This window comes from Rattus norvegicus, chromosome 1, assembly GCF_021556685.1.
Source record: "Rattus norvegicus strain SHRSP/BbbUtx chromosome 1, alternate assembly SHRSP_T2T, whole genome shotgun sequence".
Classification (NCBI taxonomy): Eukaryota; Metazoa; Chordata; class Mammalia; order Rodentia; family Muridae; genus Rattus; species Rattus norvegicus.
In genome coordinates this window covers 251,906,197-251,932,145 of record NC_141534.1, presented here as the reverse complement: position 1 = coordinate 251,932,145, position 25,949 = coordinate 251,906,197, and the positions used below count along the sequence as shown (strand labels likewise).

The 25,949-nt window shown below is 37.6% G+C and overlaps 1 long non-coding RNA gene across 1 annotated transcript in view; it reads left to right on the top strand.

Annotated features, from left to right (window-relative positions):
• Cypl1 (cytochrome P450 like 1) overlaps nucleotides 1–25,949 on the top strand; it is a 40,162-nt gene that overhangs the window by 4,764 nt on the left and 9,449 nt on the right. Inside the window, 2 exon segments of the long non-coding RNA NR_190621.1 lie at nucleotides 8,800–8,962; nucleotides 22,517–22,633. This is a non-coding gene — a long non-coding RNA (cytochrome P450 like 1).

The window sequence follows — 25,949 nt, the reverse complement described above, 5'->3', positions numbered from 1 at the left end:
CTTGAGCTTCCTTTGGTCTGTGGATTGCATCTTGGTTAATTTGAGCTCTTTTGCTAATATCCATTTGTCAATGAGTACATACCAAGTGTGTTTTGCTGTGTTTGAGTTTCCTCACTCATGATGATGTTTTCTAGTTCATTCCATTTGAGAGTTAATTGTAATTGACAAGGCTCTGATTTTAGCTATATCTCTTGATGACCATTCAGAAAGGTATTTTTTCCCAATAGGATTTTCTTTTCTGTTCCAGTTTAACTGGTGTTCTGCTTCTTTTAGTTTATAGGCATCTTTTTCTTTAGGTTGGGGAAATTTTCCTCTATGATTTTGTTGAAAATATATTCTGGGACTTGAAACGGGCAATTTAACTCTTTCTTGTCTTCTGGGGCTAGAAGCTGATGTCTTATGGCAAATCACTCTTGCTGATAGCATCAGGAGATAAAGAGAGAAACTTACCTTACTTGGGCTCTTTATACTTTGACTTAGGTACATTTGCTTGGCCAGGTGAGAGGCTAGGAGTTCATTAACTCTTCCTGAGCAGGGGAAAAAGGAAAAGAAAGAAAGCCAGGCAAACAGACAGACAAACACACACCAGATGAATCAGTCAAGGAGAACACTGAAACTTTATATTTGCTTTCAGCTTTTATAGCCTTTTTGACAGAAATTTCTCTATGTAAGAAAATAATTGCCCTACAAGAGGAAGTTGCAGCAGAATGTAGATTGTAAGTTCACAGAAGTGTTTCATTCTACAAGGTCATTTTAAATTCAAAGCAATAGTTTTACAAGTGGCCTCATCCTTGGTCCTGACCTAGAATGTTTTTCTTCATCATTAATGTGTTCCAGGCCTGTTTTCTTTCTATTACAATTGCATACTATTAATGCACTAATGCTCACTATATTCCTTTGTGTTACTTATGCAGCTCTTGCTAGTCTGCGATGAGGGGACATATTCTGCTTTTGACTTTAAATGTTTTATGAGCTTCTCAAAATTCTCAAAATTATTTACATCAAACTAGCTTCTTAAAACTACTTAAACCAAATCAGAAATTCTATAAAATCATTAATTTGTCTAAAGATCTTTATTTCAAGAATTTTCATCTTCCTGTTATTCTTCAAGGAACTTGCCCAACAGATTGGATTCTCACCTAGATAGTAATCATACTAGGCTATTGGCAGTGAGAGTCTTCTAGTGTTCACTTACTCCAAGCCAAATGAACGAGTATTGTTCTAATGACAAAGAAGAAAAGGCACATCAGTAGGAAAAAACAATCCTGGAACAAAGTCTCGGGGTTCATGTCTTTCAAGGATGCAAGAGCTCACTTGCTCACTGCAGCTCTTCTTGCATGTTGTCCACAATATTATATTAGACTGTCCTGTTTTAATTTCTTTTTCTGTTTACTATTGTTACCAGTTTAACATTTGAAAGCATTATGAGGTATCATGTAAATTTCCACTGTTGCACAATAAATTTGTAGAAATATAATCAATCATACGAATTAAAATAACAATTTGAATTGAAAGATGTGTATCGTAGGTGTCCTTTTCTTTAAGTGAAATAAACATATGTACCTACAAAATTTAGAAGTGAATTTTTTCAATGTCTATACTTTTCTTTACCAATTTGGAAATGTTTAACTTGAATGTATTAGTAAAATTACTAATAGAATCAGAGAATCAGTTAGTTTTTCTCCTACTGGTGATTACATCTGAGCAGACCAAAGTGAGTCAATGGTTAATTATGAACTTAGTTCAAAAAAGAGGGACATTTTAGGCTTTATAAGTAGTAGTATTTCTCACACAAGATGGGAGAATGCATATTTATAACAAAAAGTGCTTTTTTCATATGTAATGCAGATTTATTGAGATGTGATTCACATATGATACCATTTACCTATTTCAAGTATGGCAACTCAATTATACACTAGTTTTATAGGAGTTTTTAATATCTATTTTAAATATTAGTATTTTGCTTGCATGTAATGTCTGTGAACCACTTGCATGTCCAGTGCCCAAGGCAGTAAAAAGAGGATGTCAGAAGCCCTGAAACTGAAGTTAAAGACAGCTATGAACTGTGTGTGGGTGAAACCAACCCAGTTTCTCTGCAACAGCAACAAATGCTCTTACTGCAGAGCCACCTCTCCCACACACACATTCCTCTTTCATATCCCTAGGCGTAGACCGGGTGGGTCTACAACACTTGAAGTCTACCCTTCATTGTGTTTTCAGTAATTACTGAAAATTTTCCATGTCCTTGCTAAATTTGCTTTTTATTTATTGGTTTTATTTGTGTTGCATATGTGTGCAGGTGTGTGCATGTGTCACAGTGCATATGCAGAAGACAGAGAACAAGTTTGGGAAGTTGGGCTGGAGAGATGGCTCAGCCGTTAAAGGTGAGGCTCACAACCAAAAGTGCTTTTTCAAATTATAAATTACATACCATAAATTGCTTGCATTTTCCCTGATTTCATCTACACTATAACAACAATAAAATTATGATGTATTTTAATTGGATATTTCTTTATTTACATTTCAAATGTTATTCCCTTTCCCAGTTTCCTGGATATGACCCCCCAATCCCATACCCCTCCCCTTCTTCTATGAGGGCGTTATTCTCCCCATCCACCCCCTACTTTCACACTCCCCTCAGACATTCCTCTACACTGGAGGTCCAACCTTGGCAGCACCAAGGGTTTCTCCTTCCATTGGGCAGAAGGCCCAACAAGGCCATCCTCTGCTACATATGCAGCTAGACCCATGGGTCAGTCCAGGTATATCTTTGGACAGTGGTTTAGTTCCTGGGAGATGTGGTTTGTTGGCACTGTTGTTCTTATGGAGTTGCAAGTCACTCCAGCTCTTTCAATCCTTCTTTAATTCCTCCAACGGGAGTCCCGATAGCAGTTCAAAGGTTTGCTGCTAGAATTCACCCATGTATTTGACATGTTTTGGGAGTAGATACCATTTTTGCATTTTGGTGTCTGAGTTATTTCACTGATGATGATTCTTTGTTCTTCCTCCACTCATTTTTTCTGCAAATTTCATGATGTCATTTTTTAAACAACTGAGTAATACTCTATGCTATAAATGTATCATGTTTTCTTCATCTATTCTTCAGTTGAGAAATATCTAGGTTGTTTCTAGTTTCTGACTATTATAAACAAACCAGCTATGAATAGAGTTGAACAAGCTACCTTGTGGTGTGATAGAGCTCTCTGGAGAGGTATAACAGAATCTTGAAGTATATCAATTCCCTATTTTCTTTTTTCTTTTTATTTTTTTCAATCATTATTAAATTGGGTATTTCTTATTTACATTTCAAATGTTATTCCCTTTCCTGGTTTCCTGTTCATCAGGCCCCCTAAACCCTACCTGTCCCTTTCTATAAGGGTGTTCCTCTTCCCATCCATCTCTCCCTACCCTTCACAAACTATCCCCTAAGCTCAGGATCCAACCTTGGCAGGACCAAAGGCTTCCCCTTCCACTTTTGCCCCAACAAGGGTATTCACAGATACATATGCAGTTGGAGCCCAAGGTCAGTCCATGTTTGGTCTTTGGGTAGTAGTTTAGTTCCTGGAAGCTCTGGTTGGTTGGCATTGTTATTCTTTTGGGGTCTCAAGCCCCAATCCTCAGCTCTTTCAATCCTTTCTCTAATTCCTTCAACAAGGGTCCCATTCTCAGTTCCGTGGTTTGCTGCCAGCATTCGCCTCTGTATTTGACATGTTCTGGCTGTGTCTGTCAGGAGAGATCTATATCTGGTTCCTGTCAGCCTGCACTTCTTAGTTTCATCTATCTAATCTTGTTTTGGTGGATGTATATATATGGGCTATATGTGGGGTAGGTTCTGAATGACCATTCCTTCAGTCTCTGCTCTAAACTTTGCCTCCATATCCCCTACTATGGAAATTTTTGTTGCCCTTTTTAAGAAGGAATGAAGCATCCCTTTTTGTTCATCCTTCTTGAGTTTCATGTGGTCTATGCATTGCATTTTGGGTAATTCGAGTATTTGGGCAAATATACACTTATCAATGAGTGACTACCATGCGTGTGGCTTTGTGTGTGTGTGTGTGTGTGTGTGTGTGTGTGTGTGAGATTGGTTACTTCACTCAAAATGATATTTTCTAGTTCCATCCATTTGCCTATGTTTTTCATGGAGTCATTGTTTTGATAGCTCAGTAGTACTCCACTGTGAAGATGTAACATGCTTTCTGTATCCATTCCTCCGTTGAAGGGCATCTGGGGTCTTTCCAGCTTTGGGCTATTATAAATAAGTCTGATATGAACATAGTGGAGCATGTGTCCTTGTTAAATGTCAGAGCATCTTTTGGATATATGCCCAGGAGAGGTACAGCTGGGTCCTCAGGTAGTGCAATGTCCAATTTTCTGAGGAAACTCCAGACTGATTTCCAGAGAGGTTGTACCACTTTGAAATTCCACCAAAGAGGAGTGTTCCTCTTTCTCCACATTCTTGTCAGCATGTGCTGGTGCCTGAGTTTCGGATCTTAGCCATTCTGACTGGTGAGAGGTGGAATCTCAGGATTGTTTTGATTTGCATTTTCCTGATGAGTAAGGATGTTGAACTTTTCTTTAGGTGCATATCAGCCATTCCATATTCCTTAACCGTGAATTCTTTGTTTAGCTCTGTAACCCACTTCTTAATAGTGTTATTTGACTCTCTGGCGTCTAACTTCTTGAGTTCTTTGTATATTTTCGATATTAGCCCTCTATCAGATGTATGATTGATAAAGATCTTTTCCCAATCTGTTGGTTGCTGTTTTGTCCTAATGACAGTGCCCTTTGCTTTACAAAAGCTTTGCAAATTTTAAGGTTCCATTTGTCAATTCTTGATCTTAGGTCATAAGCAATCGGTGTTCTGTTCAGGAACGTTTCCCCAGTGTCCATGAGTTCGAGATTCTTCCCCACTTTTTCTTCTATTAATTTGAGTGTATATGGTTTGATGTGGAGAGAGTATTCTCCTCTGGTTTTTCAGGAGTATCTATCTCCCCCTATCACATGGGATTTGGGTATAGGTGACTGTTTGACTGGTTTAGTTCAGATCTGGACGTTGGGGCTCCTATAGCTGACTGCTCCTATATTCCTGTGTTCAGAGGCACTATGCAGTTTCTTCTTGGGCCTGGGATGTGGGCAAAGGTGGGTAGAAGTTGCAGTCTGTCCTGCCCTGCAGTCTCAGGATTGCCCGCACTTCTGGGTGTTCAGTTCTCTCTCCCATGGGTTTTGGGAGCAGGGACCTGTGGGTTGGGATCAGAAAAGTTCTGGCCACAGCCAGAAACCAGAAGTGCCCAGACCCAGAGGACTTCTGCCGTTTTGTGTCCTGAGTTTACCAGGCATGTCACTTGTAGCAAAACAGTTGGCCTTACCTCTGCTTTTGGGCATATAATCGCTCCTGGCAGCTGACTTTCAGCTCAGGGTGAAGGCAGCAACTGCCTCTACTGCTCCTAGGTCCCTGTTCGCAGGGGCACAGATGGCACTATGCATTTTCCTCTTGAGTCCAGAATATGGGCAGAGAGTAGTCTTTTCTGGTTTTTCAGGAGTGTATACACTTCTGAGGGTCTAACTCTTTACCCCCAAGGGATTTGGATGCCAGGAGCTGTTTGACCTGTTCAGTTCAGATCTGGGCACAGATCTGGACCTCGGGGCTCCTGCAGCTGACTACTCCTATATTCCTGTGTCCACAGGCACTATGCAGTTTCCTTTTGGGCCAGGGATGAAGACACAGGTTGGCAGAAGTGGCAGTAGTCTGTCCTGCCCTGCAGTCTCAGGACTGCCCGAACTTCCTAGTGTTCAGGTCTCTCTCCCATAGAACTTTGGAGCATGGAGCTGTGGACCAGAATCAGAAAAGTTCAAGTCACAGCCAGAAACTGCATTTTGACTGATATTAATAACCAATGATTATAAATACCTATTATTTTCATGATGGTGGTGTGTGTGTATGTGTGTGTGTGTATGTGTGTGTGTTTGTGTGTGTGTGTACACCTTGTTTTGATTTTGTTTGTGAGGAATTATTTATTTCTTGTGTTTTCTTGGGTATAGTCAACAGCCTTGAGTTAAAGTTTTCCTTCCAGTATCTTCTATACGGCTAGATTTGTTGAAAGATATTGTTCTAAACTTGGTTTTGACGTGAAATATCTTATTTTCTCCATCTGTGGTGAATTTGAATTTTTCAGTGTATAGTAGTTTAGGTTGGTATTGGTGGTTTCACAGATTCTACAAGACATTTGTCTGGGATCATTTCAATTTTAGGGTCTCTATTGAGAAATCAGTGTAATTTTGTTAGGTCTCGCTTTGCATGTTACTTGGTATTTCTTCCTTGGATATTTAAACATTCTTTGTTTGTTCTTTAGGTTTTATGTTTTGATTAATATACGGTGGAAATATTTTCTTTTCTGGCCCAATCTATTTGGAATTTTATAAGCTTTGCATATGTTTATAGGCATATCTTTCTTTAGCTTGGGAGAAATTTTCTTCTATGATTTGACTGAAAATACTTTCTGGGCATGTAGTTGGCAATCTTCTTCAACTTCTTTCATTCTTTGGTTTGGTCTTTCATACTGTTCCAGAGTTTCTGAATGTCTTGTGTCAGAAACTTTTTATATTTATCATATTCTTTGACAGATGAATTGATTTATTCTATCATACCTTTTTATGCCTGTGACTGATCATTTCTTTGATATCTTTTAATTTGTAGCTCCTGTTCTCTTACCTAATTGTTTTATCTCCAGGATTTTTATATTTGTGTATTTTTTGTCAGTGTTTTGTTGTTGTTGTTTGTTATGTATTTATTGTTTGCTTATTTATTTACTTATTTATTTATTTATTTATTGCCTTATTCCCATTTTTGAGGTCTTGAACAGTTTTATTCATTTCCGCTTTAAAGGCCTTTATAATCTCTATTGGATTTAAGGTTATTTTCTCGTGCTTTAACTTTGTTAACATATATGGGGCTTGCTGGAGTAGGATACCTAGGTTCTGGTGGTGCCATTTTGCCCAGGTTTTTGTTAATTTTGTTCTTGAGCTGCCTTTTACCAAAGTGACTGTCCCAGTTACTGGCAGGCCTCCAGGAATTCAGGCAGAGTTTGCACAATGGAATACAGGAGACCATGTGCAGTTTAGGACCCTTTTGTATGATTTAGAAGGTATTGGTTTGCAGGGAACTTGAGAAAGGGAATTTTTACCTGATTTTCCCCACTGCATGAAGTCTCAGAGAATGGAGATACAGGAGGAAAATGGAACACAGGGGATAACATTCAGTTTGCTTTTGCTGCGTGGCCCGTGGAGGCAAGCAGTCTTGGGCAGGTTCCTACCAAATTATCCCTGGGTGCATGTAGGTCTCCAGAAAAGTAGGAAGAGCTCAGGGGACAGGACATACCTCATAGGTGATGAACATATGAAACATGGAAGGCACAGTTTGTGAGGGAGGGGCCCAAATACTTGTCCCTGATGCTTTCAGGCCTCCAGGAATGCTACTGAACTATAGGTTGGAAATGGAGCTCTAGCTCAATACATTTTGTAAATAAAAAATCCATTCAAACTAGAAAATTTATGAATATTTGTTATCCATTTTAAAAACAGTTTTCCCATTAGTTTTGGTTGGGGATCAATAGTGAGTAACATTTTATTCAATAAGTCGGGTACACTTTTAGACATATATCTTTATTGAGGTTATCTACTTGACACTGGACTCTAGAGAACTAATGCCTAATTTATCTAAATATACTAATGGACATGGAGTAACACAAGAAATCCAAAACTAGGCCAATCATTCTGTAGATTTAGTGATGTTCATATCCATTTTTGGTTCATGCAAGGCTTAATATGGAGTTAAGAATGCTGCCACATAAGGGACCAGTTTTTCAGGAAATACTGTATACCTGTGGTGCAGCTTCTGAGGTGTCCATTTTTGTGTTTGTGGTAGCAGTAAGTCAAATATTGACTGATCAATAGAATCATTTGGGCCAACTTAAAAATTTACACTACAAACATTAATTGGACCTAATTTTGCTAATTTATTTCTGCATCATTTTGTCTACTCCATTAGTCTACTTGTCTGTTTCATGTGAGTATCAAACTGTTCATGCTACTATAGTTCTGTAGTATAATTTGAAGTGTGGTACTGTTATACCATAACAGTATTTTTACTCCTTAAGAATTCTTTGACTATGCTTGGTCCTTTATGGTCCCATATGATATCGTCTATAGTTGTTTTAAACCTGTAAATATTGTATCAGAAGTTTTATATTTAGCATTAAATGTGTAAATTAAATTTAGTTATATGGGTGTTGTGTTTCTTGGCTTCTGTTTCATCTTTGCTTCTCTGGCCTGGATGGTCATTGAGCAGGAGATCTCTACCCAAGATATTGTCTGGACTTCTGTAGACAAGGGTGGTTTCTGGTTGAGCAGAAAATTTCTGCTCAAGTTAGAAGCTAAAATCAAAGTGCGGAGAATGAGCAGAGTAATTATAGTTTGAAAGGATAGGCACTAAGAAAGTTGGGACACATGCTGCTGTGGGGAGCTCTGGTGCCTAGTGTCCTGCTAAATGTTTTTTCATGAAAATTCATTGTAATCTTTGTATAACAACTGCTTGAACCCCAAACCATGACATGGTCACTGCAGGCATTAATAACCAAGAGCTACCATAATATTATATATAGGATTCAGAACTATTTTAAGATGAGTTTGCCTAAATAAAAAAGATTTAAATGCAAAGACAATATTAGTGTGAATGAGGTTTACACTGTGTAGATTAAGGTAACATATGTTTGCTAGTATTTGCATTTTCTTTCCTATTTCCAGTTCTCAAAAGCCTATGGCCCTGTGTTCACTCTGTATTTGGGCTCACAGCCCACTGTCATATTGCATGGATATGAAGCAGTGAAGGAAACTCTGATTGATCATGGGGAGGAGTTTTCTGGTAGAGGAAGCTTTCCAATGGTTGAAAAAGCTTTTAAATGTTTTGGTAAGTAAGTGTACATATTCATATGTGTGTTGTACCATGTTTACAGTGAGATATAAGATTGAAAGAAAGGGGTGGACTTCCTTCTTATGTACAGTGCATCCCCTCTATGGCTTCCACTTTCATCTGTCCCTAGCATCTATTTCTAGTATCTTCTCATTTCTTTAGGCATTGTTTTTAGCAATGGAAACAGATAGAAAGAGATAAGACAATTCATAATTATGACCCTTCAGAACTTGGGAATGGGAAAAAGGAACATTGAAGACCATGTTCAAGAGGAAGCACAGTGCCTAGTGGAAGAGCTGAGGAAAACCAAGGGTAAATACAAATTTATACATTTGCATCTTAGTTAGGGTATGCATGGTTAAGTTATGTTGATAATGTTCTATCTAAAACAATTTCATTGTTTTTAATCAGAAATAACAATATATGCTTCATGTACATTTTATGCTGAGTTGTGGAACTATGTATTCTTATTAGCACAAATGTAGTTTCCCCATTGTGGATCATTTCACCAAAGAATAAATGCTACTGATAAAGATGGCAGAGGATATTTGTTTATATTTTCTTGAACTACAGATACATTACACTGTATTAACTACAGATACATTCCAACATAAAACTAAGTGGAAGGAAACTTGAAGTACTCCCACTAAAATTAGGGACTAGCCAAGGCTACCCACTCAATCTCTCCATTTTCAATATAGTACTTGAAGTCGTAGCAAGAACAATTAGACAACAAAAAGAGTTCAAAGGGATAAAAATTAGAAAGGAAGAGGTCAAAGTATCATTTTGTGCAGATGATATGATAGTATACATAAGTGACTCCAAAACTCCCAAAAGAGGAATGCTAAACCTGATAAACAACTTCAGCAAAGGAGTTACATATAAAATTAACTCAAACAAATGAGTAATCTTCCTCTACTCAAAGGATAAACAGACTGAGGAAGAAATTAGGAAAATGACACCCTTTTCAATATTCACAAATAATATAAAATACCTTGGTGTGTTTCTAACCAAGCAAGTGAAAGATCTGTATGACAAGAGCTTCAAGTCTCTAAAGAAAAAAGTTGAAGATCTTAGAAAATGAAAATATTTCCCATGCCCATGGATTGGCAGGATTAAAATAATGAAAATGCTCATCTTGCTGAAAGCAATCTACAGATTCAATTCAATCCCCATCAAAATTCCAACTCAATTCTTCATCCACCGAATCTAGTCACTATTGCTGATGCCAAGAAGTGCTTGCTAACAGGAGCCTGATCTAGATGTCTCCTGAGAGGCTCTGCTATATCCTTACTAATACAGTTGATGATGCTTGCAGCAAACCATTGGACTGAGCACAGAGACTCCAATGGAGGAGTTAGAGAAAAGACTGGAGGAGTTGAAGTGGTTTGCAACCCCAAAGGAAGAACAACAATATCAACTAACTAGACCTCTTAGAGCTTCAGGGACGAAACAACCAACCAATCTGTTGGCAGACTTTTAATGATTTCTTCTACTTCTTTAGGGGTTATGGGACTATTTGGATTGTTTATCTGATCCTGATTAAATTTTGGTACCTGGTATCTGTCTGTAGAATTGTCCATTTCATCCAGATTTTCCAGTTTTGTTGAGTATAGGCTTTGGTAGTAGAATCTGGTAATTTTTTGAATTTTCTCAGTTTCTGTTATGTCTCCCTTTTCATTTCTGATTTTGTTAATTTGTATATACTCTCTGTTCCCTCTGGTTAGTCTGGCTAAGCATTTATCTATCTTGTTGATTTTCTCAAAGAACTAACTCCTGGTTTTCTTGATTCTTTGTATAATTCTATTTGTTTCAACATGATTGATTTCAGCTGTGAGTTTGATTATTTTCTGCATTCAACTTCTCTTGGGTGTATTTGCTTCTTTTTGTTATAGAGTTTTCAGGTATGCTATCAGGCTTGTTGGATACATTATATGATTTTACAACCAAACAGCTCTGCCAAGGGTCAAGCAGGAGAATGACAAATGGCTTTAGAATGTATGTAATTCATTCCATGGGTTACCATAGCACTATGGGAGGGTCTTTGTGTGTCACAGCCCTAAGAACTATGTGTCCCATGAACTTCATGCTGTTACGGAGTTCTACTCTGTTGCACTCTTAATTTAAGAGTTATATGAAAGCTTTAAGTGGGCTTCCATTCCCTTACTGGGAAATCTTGGTGGCATTCACAATATTAGTGATTGATTTATTTTTGGCACTATTACTGGAGAAGATTATGATTCTATCACCACCTTCGAGAAGAACTTAGAGATTTAGATTGTGAACAATGACTACCACCCTTAGAAGACTTTGGGAAAAATAATTTAGTTAAGCTTGGTTGAGATTTTTACTACTGTCTCCAACGTAAAACATCTTAGAGAACAATGTGAAGTTCAGAAAGGTACACTTTTAGCTAAGCTAGGTACCTTTTATGGTCAGGGAACAAGAACAGTGTCATTATTCTCTGATGTTATTACATCTCATTGAGGATGGACTGGTGATAACTGATTCCTTATACCGCTTTTGCCCTCAGCTTTCTGATGTGATTTATTAAGTATTGGTGATGAGTGGATGTGACAGATATGACTGTGGGTAAGAGAGTTGAACACCCAGAAGTGCAGACCATCCTGAGACCTCAAAACAGATTGCCACTTCTGTCCACTTTTGCCAACATCGCTGGTCCAAGAGGAAACTGCATAGTGCCCCTGGACACAGGAATATAGGAACAGTCAGCTGCAGATACCTGTGGTTCTGGTCAGTGCCCAGAACTGAAATGAACCGGTCAAATAGTTCCCTGCACTCAAATCCCTCTGGGAAGAGAGCTGAACCTACAGAACTGAAGACACTTCTGAGAAATCAGAGGAGACTACTCTCTGCCCACATTCCCCACCCAAGAGGGAATCATGTAATGACAGCTGTGCTTGCTGGATACAGTTAGGAGCAGGACCTTTCTGATTACTGCCTTTGCTGAGAGCTAAAAGACAGCCACCAGGAGTGCCTACACACCTGAGAGTAGAGGTAAGACCCACTTTTCTCCTCCAAGTGACCTGCCTGGTAGACTCAGGACACACAGAGACATAAGTCCTCTGGGACAAGGCACTTCCTCTTTCTGGCTATGCTTAGAACTGAACTGTCTTCCCTACAACTCCCTGCACCCAAATCCCATGAGGAAGACACTGAACACACAGAAATGCAGACAACCCCGAGACTGTAGGACAGACTGCCACTTTGGCCCACCTTTTCCCACATCCCTGGTCCAAGATAAAACTGCATAGTGCCTATGGATACAAGAATATAGGAATAGTCAGTTGTTAGTACCTGCGATTCTTGTCTGCACACATAACAGAACTGAACTGGTCAAACAGCTCCCTGCACCCAAATGCTGTGAGGGAGAGAGGTGGATTCTCAGAATTGCAGACAGTCCTGAGAAATCAGAGGAGACTATCCTCTGCCATATTCCCTACCCAGGAGGGGATCACCTAGTGCCAGCTGTGCCCCCAGGGCACAAGGACCAAAGGGCAGTCAGGGGCAGGATCCATCTGATTACTGCCTATGCTGAGAGCTAAAAGATTGTCAGAAGAGCAGAGCACCTGTTCCAAGAAATAGCTGAAAGAAAACAGGAAAAAGGATCTACAGGAGTGCTGACACAGAGGCTTACAGGAGGGTCAAATCACTGTTAGAAACAGCAAGACAAGCTAAGCCGAAAGACAACCCAATGGTGAGATGTAAGCACAGAAAACTAAGCAACAGAAACCAAGACTACTTGGCATCATCAAAGCCCAGTTCTCCCACCAGAGAAAATACTGGATATCCAAACACACTGGAAAAGTAAGATTTAGGTTTAAAATCACATTTTATGGTAATGAAGGATGACTTTAAGAAGGACATAAATAACTCCTTTAAGAAATGCAGGACAACACAAGTAAGCAAGTAGAAGCCCTTAAAGAGGAAGTACAAAAATCCCTGAAATAATTAAAGGAAAACACAAATAAACAGGTGAAGGAATTGAACAAAACCATCCAGGATTTAAAAGTGGAAATGCAAACAATAAAGGAAGGACAAGGGGAGACAACCCTAATTATAGAAAACCCAAGGAAGAGACTGGGAGTCATAGATACAAGCATTACCAACAGAATACAAGAGATAGAAGAGAGAATCTCATGGGCAGAAGATATCATAGAAAACATCAACAAAACCATAAAAGATAATATAAAATGCAAAACCCTCCTAACCCAAAACATCCAGGAAATCCAGGATGCAATGAGAAGATCAAACCTAAAGATAATAGGTATAGAAGAGAGTGAAGACTCACAACTTAAAGGGCCAGTAATTATATTCAACAAAATTATAGAAGAAAACTTCCCTAACCTAAAGAAAAAGATACCCATAAACATAAAAGAAGCCTACAGAACTCCAAATAGATTGGCCCAGAAGAGAAATCCCTCCCATCACATAATAGTAAAAGCACCAAATGCACAAAACAAAGAAAAAATATTAAAAGCAGTAAGGAAAAAAATGTCAAGTGATATATAAAGGCAGACCTATAAGAATTATACCAAACTTCTCACCAGAGACTGTGAAAGTCAGATGATCCTGGACAGATGTCATACAGACACTAAGAGAACAAAAAGGCCAGTCAAGCCTACTATATCTAGCAAAACTCTCAATTAACATAGATTGAGAAACCAAGATATTCCATGACAAAACCAAATTTATACAATATCTTTCTACAAATGCAGCTCAAAAAGGATAACAGATGGAAAACTCCAAAACAAGGAGAGAAACTACACTGTACAAAAAGCAAGAATGTAATCTCCTTGAAATGAAACAAAGGAATAGGGACACAAACATAATTCAACTTACAACAATGAAAATAACAGGAAGTAACAATCAGTATTCCTTAATATCTCTCAACACCAATGGACTCAATTCCCCATAAGAGACTGGAAATGTGAAGAGGACACAGCATTTTGCTGCATACAGGAAACACCTTAGAGACAAAGACAGTCACTACCTCAGAGTAAAAGGCTGGAAAACAACTTTCCAAGCAAATGGCCTGAAGAAACAAGCTGGAGTTGCCATTCTAATATTGATTAAAATTAACGTTCAAGCAAAAGTCGTCAAAAAAGATAAGGAAGGACACTTCATATGCATCAGAGGAAAAATCCACCAAGATGAACTCTCAATCATAAATACCTATGCTCCAAATGCAAGGGAACCTACATTCATAAAAGAAACCTTACTAAAGTTCACAACTCATAGTGCACCTCCCACAATAATAGTAGGAGATTGCAACACCCCATTCTCTTCAAAGGAGAGATAATAGAAACAGAAATTATACAGAGATGTAGAGAAACAAACAGAAGTTATGAAACAAATGGATTTAACAGACATTTATAGGAAATTCCATCCTAAAACAAAAGAATGTACCTTCTTCTCAGCACTTCATGGTACCTTCTACAAAATTGACCATATAATTGGTCACAAAACAGGCCTCAAGAGATATAGGAAGATAGAAATAATTCCATGAATCCTATCAGATCATCACGGACTAAGGCTAGTCTTTAATAACAACAATATTGAAAAAAAGCCCACATTTACATCAAAGTTGAACAACATTCTACTCAATGAAAACTTGGTCAAGGAAGAAAAAAATGAAATTAAAGACTTCTTAGAATTTAATGAAAATGAAGATACTAGTTACTAAAACTTATGGTACAAAATGAAAGTAGTGCTAAGAGGAAAACTCAATGCTCTGAGTGAGTGCCTGCAAAAAGAAACAGGAGAGAGCATACATCAGCAGCTTGACAGCACACCTAAAAACTCTAGAAGAGAAAGGATCAAATACACCCAAGAGGAGTAGAAGGCAGGAAATAATAAAACTCAGGGCTTAAATCAACCAAGTAGAAACAAAAACGTCTATACTAATAATCAACAAAACAAGGAGCTGATACTTTGAGAAAATCAACAAGATAGATAAACACTTAGCCAGACTAACCAGAGGTCATAGAAAGTGTATAAAAATTGACAAAATCAAAAATGAAAAGGGAGACATAACATCAAAATCTGTGGACATTCAAAAAATCATCAGATCCTACTACAAAAGTCTATATTCAACAAAGTTTGAAAATCTGGATGAAATGGACAGTTTTCTAGACAGATACCAGGTACCAAAGTTAAATCAGGAACAAATAAACCATCTAAACCAACACATAACTCCTAAAGAAATAGAAGCAGTTATTAAAAGTCTTCAAACCAAAAAGAGCCCAGGACTGACTGGGTTTATTGCATAATTCTATCAGAACTTCATAGAAGACCTCATACCAATACTGTCCAAACTATTCCACAAAATTGAAACAGAGCACTACCAAATTCCTTCTATGAAGCCACAGTTATGCTTATCCCTAAATCCCACAAAGACACAAAAATTAAAGAGAACTTCAGAACAATTTCCCTTATGAATATTGATGCAAAATTACTCAATAAAATTCATGAAAACAAAATCCAAGAACACATCAAAACGATCATCCATCATGATCAAGTAGGCTTCATCCCAGGGATGCAGGGATGTCTTAATATATGGAAACCATCAACATGATCCTCTATATAAACAAACTCAAAGATAAAAAACAACATGGTTATTTCATTAGATGATGAGAAAACATTTGACAAAACTCAACACCCCTTCATGATAAAAGTCCTGAAAAATCAGGAAATCAAGGCCTGTACATAAACACAGTGAAAGCAATATACAGCAAAACAGTAGCTAACATCAAACTAAATGGAGACAAACTTGAAGCAATCCCACTAAAATCAGGGACTAGACAAGGCTGCCCGTTCTCTCCCTACTTAGTCACTATAGTACTCGAAGTCCTAGCCATAGCAATCGGACAACAAAAGGAGGTCAACTGGATACAAATTGGGAAGGGAAGAAATTAAAATGTCACTATTTGCAGATGATAGGATAGTATACTTAAGTGACCCCAAAGTTCCACGAGAGAAGTACTAATCCTGATAAACAACTTTGGCAAAGTGCCGGGTATAAAATTAATTCAAACAAGTCAATAGCCTTCCTCTACTCAAAGGATGAACAGGCTGAGAAAGAAGTTAGAGAAATGACACCTTTCACAATAGTCCCAAATTCTATAAAATATCTTGGTAAATTTTAAGAAAGCAAGAGAAATATCTGTATGACAAGAACTTTAAGTCTCTGAAAAAGAAATTGAAGAAGTTCTTAGGAGATGGAAAGATCTCTCATTCTCATGGTTGTCAGAATTAATATAGTAAAAATAGCCATTTTGCCAAAAGCAATCTACAGATTCAATGCAATACCCATCAAAATTCCTATACAATTCTTTATAGAGATAGAGCAATTTGAGAATTCATTTGGAATTAAAAAAACAGGATTGCAAAAACTATACTGGACAATAAAAGAACTTCTTTGGGAATCACCATTCTGACCTCAATCAGTGTTAAGGAGCAATAATCATAAAAACTGTATGGTATTGGTCAAAGACATGCAGACAGGTCAGTGGAATAGAATTGAAGAACCAGAAATTAACCCTCCGACCTATGTTCATTTTACTTTCGACAAAGGAGCTAAAACCATCCAATGGTAAAAAGACAGCATTTTCAACAAATGGTGCTAGTTCAACTGGAGGTCAGCATGTAGAAGAATGCAAATCAATTCATTCTTATCCTTACAGAGCTTAAGTCGAAATGGATTAAAGATATCCACATCAAACCAGATATAAACTTGTAGAAGAAAAATTGTGGAAGAGTTTGAACACATGGGCACTGAGAAAAATTTCCAAAACAAAACACCAATGGCTTATGCTCTAAGATCAAGAAATAGACAAATGGGACTTCATAAAACTGCAAACCTTCTGTAAGGCAAAGGACATTGTCATTAGGACAAAATGGCAAATGACAGATTGTGAAAAGATCTTTACCAATCCTACATCTAATAGAGGGCAAATATCCAAAATACACAAAAACTCAAGAAGTTAGACTCCAGAGAGCCAAATAAACCTATTAAAATGGGGTACACTGCTGAACAAAATATTTTCAGCTGAGGAATATTGAATCACTGAGAAGCACCTAAACAAATGTTCAACATCCTTAGTCATCAGGGAAATGCAAATCCAAACAACCCTGAGATTCCACATCACACCAGCCAGAAAGGCTAAGATGAAAAATTCAGGTGATAGCAGACGCTGGCAGGAATGTGGAGAAAGAGGAATACTCCTCCAATTTTTGTGGGACTGCCATCTGGTACAACCACTCTTGAAATCAAACTGGAGGTTTCTCAGAAAATTGGACATTGCACTACGTGAGGAGCCAACTATACCTCTGCTGGGCATATACCCAAAAGATGCTGCAACATACAACATAGACACATGCTCCACTGTGTTCATAGCAGCCCTATTTATAATAGCCAGAGGCTGGAAAGAACCTAGATGCCCTTTAATAGTGGAATGAATTAAAAAATTGTGGTACATCTACATAATGGTGTGCTACTCAGTAATCAAAATCAAAGACTTCATGAAGTTCATAGGCAAATGGAATGAACTAGAAAATATCATCCTGAGTGAGGTAATTCAATCACAGAAAAACAAACGTGGTATTCACTCATTGATAAGTAGGTATTAGCACAAGTTCTCGAATTACCCAAGATGCATTTCACAGACCACAGGAAGCTCAGGAAGAAGGATAGCCATAATGCGTATGCTCTCACTCCTTCTTAAAAGGGGGAGCAAAAATATCCATAGAAGGGGATATGGAGGCAAAGTTTAAAGCAGTGACTAAAAGAATGGCCATTCAGTGCCTGCCCCATATGTGGCATATATATATATATATATATATATATATATATATATATATATATATATATATATATATATATATCCACCAAAGCTAGATAAGATGATGAAGCTAAGAAGTGCATGTTGTAATACCATTTATTATCATCTGTAGGGCTGGATTTGTAGAAAGATGTAAATTTGATTTTGTCATGGAATATCTTGGTTTCTCCATCTATGTTAATTGAGAGTTTTGCTGGATACAGTAACCTGGGCTGGCATTTGTGTTGTCTTGGGGTCTGTATGACATCTGTCCAGGATCTTCTGCCTTTCATATTCTCTGGTGAGTAGTCTGGTGTGATTCTGATAGGTCTGCCTTTATATGTTACTTGACCTTTTTCCCTTACTGCTTTTAATATTCTTTCTTGGTTTTGTGCATTTTGTTCTTTGAACATTATGTGATGGGAGTAGTTTCTTTTCTGGTCCAATCTATTTGGAGTTCTGTAGGCTTTTTGTATGTTTATGGGCATCTCTGTCTTTAGGTTAGGCGAGTTTTCTTCTATGATTTTGTTGAAGATATTTACTGGTCCTTTGAGCTGGGAGTCTTCACTCTCTTTTATACCTATTATCCTTAGGTTTGATCTGCTCATTGTGTCGTGGATTTCCTGTATGTTTTGGACCAGTAGGTTTTTCTGTTTTACATTATCTTTGACAGTTGTGTCCATGATTTCTATGGAATCTTCTGCTCCTGAGATTCTCTCTTCTATCTCTTGTATTCTGTTGGTGATGCTTGTATCTATAGCTCCTTGTGTCTTCCTTTAATTTTCTATATCCAGGGTTGTCTCCCTTTGTGCTTACTTTATTGCTTCTATTTCCGTATTTAATTCCTTCACATGTTTGATTGTGTTTCCCTGGAATTCTTTCAGGGATTTTTATGATTCCTCTCTATAGGGTTCTACTTGTTTATGTTTTCCTCCATTTCTCCAAGGGAGTCCTTTATGTCTTTCTTGAAGTCCTCCATCATCATGATCAAATGTGATTTAAAATAAAGATCTTGCTTTTCTGGTGTGTTTGGATATTCAGTGTTTGCTTTGGTGGGAGATTTGGGCTCCGATGTTGCCATGAAGTCTTGGTTTCTGTTTCTTGGGTTCCTGTGCTTGCCTCTCGCCATCAGGTTGTCTCTGGTGTTACCTTGTTTTGCTATTTCTGACAGTGGCTAGACTGTCCTATAGGCCTGTGTGTCAGGAGTGCTGTAGACCTGTTTTCCTGTTTTGTTTCTTCTAGTTACGGGAACAGAGTGTTCTGCTTTCAGGTGTGTAGTTTTTCATTTCTACTGGTCTTCAGCTGTTCATGTGGGCATGTGTCCTGAGTCCACCATGTACGTCACTTGGAGCAGAAAATTTTGTCTTACCTCTGGTCCCGAGGCTGAAGTGACTGCTGGGTGGGGCTGCTTTTGAGTTGTCAGTGAGGGCAGCAACCAGAAGGGTCTGCCCCCCTTTTCACGGTACCCTGGTGCACCATGTCCCAGATGGCCTTAGGTGTTTTCCTCTGGAGTCAGAAATGTGGGCAGAGTGTAGTCTCTTTTGGCTTCCCAGGCATGTCTGCCCCTCTGAAGTTTTAGCTCTCCCTCCCATGAAATTTGGGTGGAGGGAACTGTTGACCAGGACCATTCAGATCAGAGTGGTGTTTGGACCTTAGGGGACCTGCCACTTGAATGCCCCTAACTTCCTGTTCCCAGAGACCTCATACAGTTTCCTCTTGGGCCAGGGATGTGTGCAGGCGTGGGCAGTATTGGTGGTCTCTCTGGAGACTGCTCTGCAGTCTCAGGAGTCCCTATCTGTCTGGGTGGTGAGCTCTCTCTCCCATTGTGTTTGGGAGCAGGGAGCTGTGAGCCGGGGATATTCTGTCATCTTTACCTCATAATATTTATGCTAATCCCATCAATTGTCTGGATGAATTATGAATTGATAGTATAATTAACATTTTGAGTTTCTGAAAATCTTTCCATTATTTGGGTGCACACATATCCCAAGTATCCTGATATGTTTCTATACACATCTCATTTTCATCAATTTAGAAATTAATAGCAGTTCAAATTACTGATTAATTAAATTCATCATTTGGGCCATTAATAAGTTAAATGATAATGTACAAAAAATGAAAATAAATTTACAGATAAAATGTTCACCAGAAGCCACCTTGAATTTTGCATTTAGTTTCAGAAGAAACATCTATAACTAGCAAAATATATGAGATTAGGTAGGTAAGGTCACATAATGATTAAATCATTTCTAAACAGTAGCTTTAAAAATAGTAATAAAAGAATATTCATTATTCAGTAAAACTAAGAAACTATTTACAAGTTATAGCATTGAAAGGAAATTATTGTGACTTATTATGACTGAAATACACCAAACGTAAGTCAAAGTATGATATAGCCTTTTTCATAACTTGAAGAATTATGCATATAAACTACTTTGAATTATTTGTAGGTTTTTCTTTCAATAATAAAAATTCCCAAATGTCTTTTTTGAGTTCAACACAAATTGGAAAATATATCTGAAATTATAAACAACCAATTTTCATACAAAAGTCATTGGAAAACAAAGATAAAATAAATGTGGAAATGCCCATGTCCTTGCCTGCTTAGGATTGCTTTCCCAATTGTGAACCTGCAGTAACAGGAAGCACAGTGTTATGGAGAAGACTTGAACCACACTGAAACTGGTAACATGAAAAGCACAGAAGTGTAGCAGAGAGAAACAAGCTTACTTTGGGTATGAAGTAGTTTCTAAATTTAGTGTCACTGGTCACTTCATGCACTATATTGTTTGGGACAATGTCGCTGTATCTCTGAACCTCATGCACCATGGCATTTGTGTAGGGCATGTGGCTCCGGTTCTGCAGATATTGGTATTAAAGGAGAACATATCAGTTATATCTATATCTTATTTATAAATACAGATCTACAAGTAGACAATGAATATGCATACATACCATATACATGCAAATGCATACACATGCATCATTCTTAGATTACCATATTTAGTAATATAGACAAATTTGGGAAAGTGTTAGCTGTAGATATATAAATATGATTATCTATCTCCAATATAAGAGTTAGTTTACATTATTGATATACTTTTTGATTAATGCATACTATTCACTTTAGTTTGTCATTTTCCCTTTCACGATTTAGAATTACTTCCAAGTATTCAAGTGGAAGGTTCCGCAGCTAGGAAAAATGTGCATTCAATGAAGACATCAGAAGACACATTACTTCTGTGTTGATCCCTATTCTCTATTCATTTCTGCAGCATTCACCAGGTGAATGCTAAATCTGGGGCTTTCATATTCTAGTGCCCAGAATATTCTCTGAAAGTGTTAATTTCTTTCATAGGCTATACAGGTTTCTGGAGTTAATTTCTTCCTGGAAAGTTACTTTAGACATTTAGAGGCAAAACATCCTACCTACAGGGTTTCATAAAGAGGAAACTACTGGTGAAATGTCATTAAACCTGATCATCTTTGACTTTCATTGCATTGTTTACATTCTGGCCTTTACTTTGTTATTTCGGATGGATGTTTGAAAAAATTGTCTATGCAAAACACAGAGATGTTCATAGTGCATTACAGCTGGTTATAGATCCAGCAGTTGTTGTTCATGAAAGTGTGGAGAAAAAGAGCTCTATTCAAGATTGCCAGTTCTCCACTTTCAGCCTCTCCATTATTCTTTCACTATCAACCATTCAATGTTATTTTACACATGGATTTCTGTTTATTTTTGAAAGTAATTTTATGTTTTATGTTTTTGAAACTCCCACCTGGAATATGAAATAATTAAAGAAAGAGTGGGCAGAGCAGCCTCAGGTTCCCAATTTGCTTTCTATTTAAAAATTGTGAGATACAGAGAGGAACCCTTAGGGACACAGGGGAGGCACAGTGTGCTTTTCTTATTCTATTGTAATTCTTCAAACATGTGTTCCACCACCATCTTCCAGGATCTTCCCCGCCTCACTCTTCATTACTACTGTATTATAGTTATATTATAAAGGATTCTGTTGTTTACGGTTCTCTTCATATGCTAGCTTAAATGCACTAATTCTGTCTCATATTTATGCTATTGTCTTTTCAGTGGTTATTGATACAGGATGAAAGGTGTGTTCATTTATATGGAACACCTGGTTCTATTTTTTATTTAGCACTTAGATTTATATGTCAAATTCTCAATCCACAATTCATTCATACAATAAATTCACTGCCAATTAATAAAGATTAAACTGCGCACCTAGGCAAGATAAAATCGATGAAGTTCACCTGAATCTGGAATCATGCTGCTCTGCTGTCTCCCTATCAACCATTCAATGATTTCTCTCACTCCTCCAACTCCTCCCTCCTTGCTAGACTTTTCCCTGACTGGTTCCTTTTAAAAATAAAATTTTACAGTGATGTTATCTGTAAAATGACACTTTTTCTATATTTGGAAAACTATTGTTCATAAGAATTTTATTGACTATGATAAAATTCTCTAGTCTATAAATTTGACATCATAACCTTGACGTCAAGGCCCATACATTTATAATGAAACAAACAATTTAAAATGCTTCACAAAATAAAAATTCCCAAGAAGACACATTAAATACTGAACTGTAGTTTATTTATTTGATTAGGTGAGGTTTTTTTTTGTCCACATAAGAATTTGATTTATCCCAATGAAGAAAGTGACTCCAAGAATTCATCTGTTCTCAAGGTCTGAATTAGATGAAGAAAATATTGTGCAACTATGGACCAATGTATGTTCAAGGTGTTTACCACAGATTACCTGCCAGAGAACTCAAAGGACTAGCCTTGAAGGATTTTTCAACAGGTAAGATGTCTTCATTTCACTCAGTCATCATTACCATTAAAGCCAATTGAACAGAAAGTTAAATATTGATATTGTGAATAACAACCTGCAGGATACAAGTTGCATCTTCACAGCATCTTTCAGGAATGCTGTGCTTCATCACTTATGTCCTTACCTGTGATGTGTGGGTGTTTAATAAAAACAGGAGAGCAAATATCATCGTTGTTCTTATTGACTCTATCCCAGCAAAAAACAGATCAGTCACCATTGATCCCAGGTGTTCAAGTTCAAGTTCAATTGCTGATCGCTATTTTCCTCAGAATGGTTTGATAAAATTACCTAATTAATATTGTTCTTGCACAATCAACTACAATTGAATGGACAATATTGGACAAATCCATATTGTTCATAATATAGAATCTAGAAAGTTCATGAGTGGCAAAACCTATTATAGCATTTGAAAGACTGTGGTATAGGTGGTCTAAACTTCATTATCTACACTTACTTTTTCTGTTTGTCAAAATTGCATTCCCAAGATTACATGCTAGGGTGTGTGTGTGTGTGTGTGTGTGTGTGTGTGTGTGTGTGTGTGTGTGTATCTGTGTGGTATGTGAATGTACAATGCATTAGTCTACAGAAATTCTGAAAACAAGCTTGTATTGTTTATTGTCTATTCCTACTAGAACACATGAAGGAAATACTTAAATTTTATCTTATTTGAGCATAAGATATATTTATTCAAAGAAAGCCTACACACTAAACATAGTAAGAATATTAAAAGGCACTTACTCTTATGATTTACATCTTCATTATATCATTAGATCAATACTGGGCCACAATGAGTTTCTTTGTACCTGATATATATATATATATATATATATATATATATATATATATATATATATATATCTGTATCTGAAATATATATATTTCAGATTTTATTTCCTTCCTGTTCTACCCTCCAACTGTTCCACATCCTATAAATATTCATACCCAGCTCACCCATCTTCAGGAAGATATCCTACTCCATCCACACCACCAGAAATCACCCTGAAGCCTTGGTCTCCTGAAGGATAGGTGTATCTTCTCTGAATGAATCCAGACTTGGCAGGCATCTACTATGTATGTGTTGGAGTCCTCATATACGCTGGTGTATGGTGCCTGGTTAGTGATTCAATATATGAGAGATTTCAGGTGTCCAAGTTAATTGAGAATTCTGATCCTTCTACAGGGTCACTCTTCTCCTCAGCTTCTTCCAGTTCAGCAGTTTCTGTGCATTGTTTTTGTGTAAATATCTGCATCTGATTCTTTCAGCTGCTTTTTGGGTCTTTCAATGGGAAGTCCCTTTTTGTGAGTACTCCATAGCCTCAGTCAGAGTGTCAGCCCTTGGAACCTCCCCTTGAGCTATATCCCAATTTGGCTCTCTACCTGTACCTTCTTTCCTCACAATCTTCTCCATTTCCATCCCTGCAGTTAACTTAATCCCCGAGGGCCAGCAGAAAGAATGAAAACAGGCAGCCTTGGGAGGTAGGAGGTACAGAGGACCCTCAAGAATATACCAGAGACCTGGGAGGTGAGAGATTTTCAGGACTCAAATGGGGAACCCTAGAAATGTCCTACATCGGGGAGAGGGAACTTGTAGACCCCATCTCCAGCATAAAGACAAGCCATCAAGTGAGGCATGGGCTTTCTAAGCCACAGTCAAAACTCTGACCCATAAAGTTCCCATATATTTTTAAGACATGCATAGCTAGAATTCTGCTTATTTAGGAAACAAAATTTGATTTAGTACAAAAAGGAAAGCTGCCTCAAGTCTATATAAAGAATTTGCTTTAATTTTTTCTCAAAGTTTAATGTACTAGCAGTTTGTATGGTGCTCACTACACAAATTTCAAATTTTATAAAGAAAGTAATGAATCACTCTTAGTAAGTAGATTCACAGTCAGTACAAGCAGGCTCCACTCTATGTGAAAGTGAACTAGCATTATGATCTGTTTAATATGGAAGGGTTGATAATGTATATGTAAATAAATACACTAAGCTGTGAAGACAGAACTTGACGCAATTGTGACCTTCATAAGATGAAGCAGAGAGAAAGAGGAATGCAGGTGACTAATCTGAAAAGATGATGTGCTACAGAATTCTCCATGACAGACCACATGAAGCTCAAGAAGAAGGAAGACCAGAGTGAGAATGCTTCAGTCCTACTTAGAAGGGGGAATAAAATATTCACAGGAGGAAATATGGTGACAATACCTGGAGCAGAGACTGAAGAACAGGTTATCCAGAGACAGCTCCACCTGGGTATCCATCCCATATGCAGCCCCCAAAAACCTACTCACTATTGCTGATGCCAAGATGTGCTTGCTAAGAGGAACCAGATATGAGTGTCTCCTGAAAGTCTTTTCCAGAGCCCTACTGATATAGATGAGGATGGTTGCATCTAGCCATTGGACAGAAAAAAAAGGGATCCCAACTGAGGAGTTAAAGAAAAGACTGAAGGGGCTGATGAGGTTTGAAACCCCATAGGAAGAATATCAATATCAACTAACAAGAAAAACCAGAGCTTCCAAAATCTAAAGCACCAACCAACGGGTACACATGGAGGGACCCTTCACTCCAGACACGTGTGTAGCAGAGGATGGCATTGTCCAGCATCAAAAGGAGGAAAAACCTTTGGTCCTGTGAAAGCTTGTTTCTTCAATCTAGAGGAATGTCAGTGTGTTGAAGTAGGAGTAGGTGGGTAGGAGTGGGAATAGAAGCAAGGGAAGGGCCAGGGGATAAGGGAGAGGAGGGAAAAGGGGACAACTAGTTGAAATATACATACATAAAATATCCAGGAAAATAAATTTAAAAACTCTTTCCACTAATCTAACCATACAAAAGATAACAGATGAAAAACTTCAACACAAAGAGAGAAACTACACACCAGAAAAAGCAAGAAAGTAAGATGCTTACAACAAAACCCACAAGAAGATAGAATAACAAACATAATTCTATCTCTAACAAGAAAAATAACAAGAAGCAATAATCACTGGATCCTCATTACTCAACATCAATGGATTCAATTCCCAATTAAAAAGAAGTAGATTAGCAGAATGGATATGTAAACAGGACACAGTATTTGGCTGCATATAGGAAACACACATCTGTGAGTATGACAGACACTACCTCAGAGTAAAATGCTGAGAAAATTTTTTCTAAGCAAATGGTCACAAGAAGTAAGCTGAAGCAACCATTCAAATACGGAATAAAGTTGGCTTTCAACCACAATCTCTTTAAAAGTATGAGGAAGAACACTTCATACGTAGTAAAGGAAAAATCTACCAAGATGAAT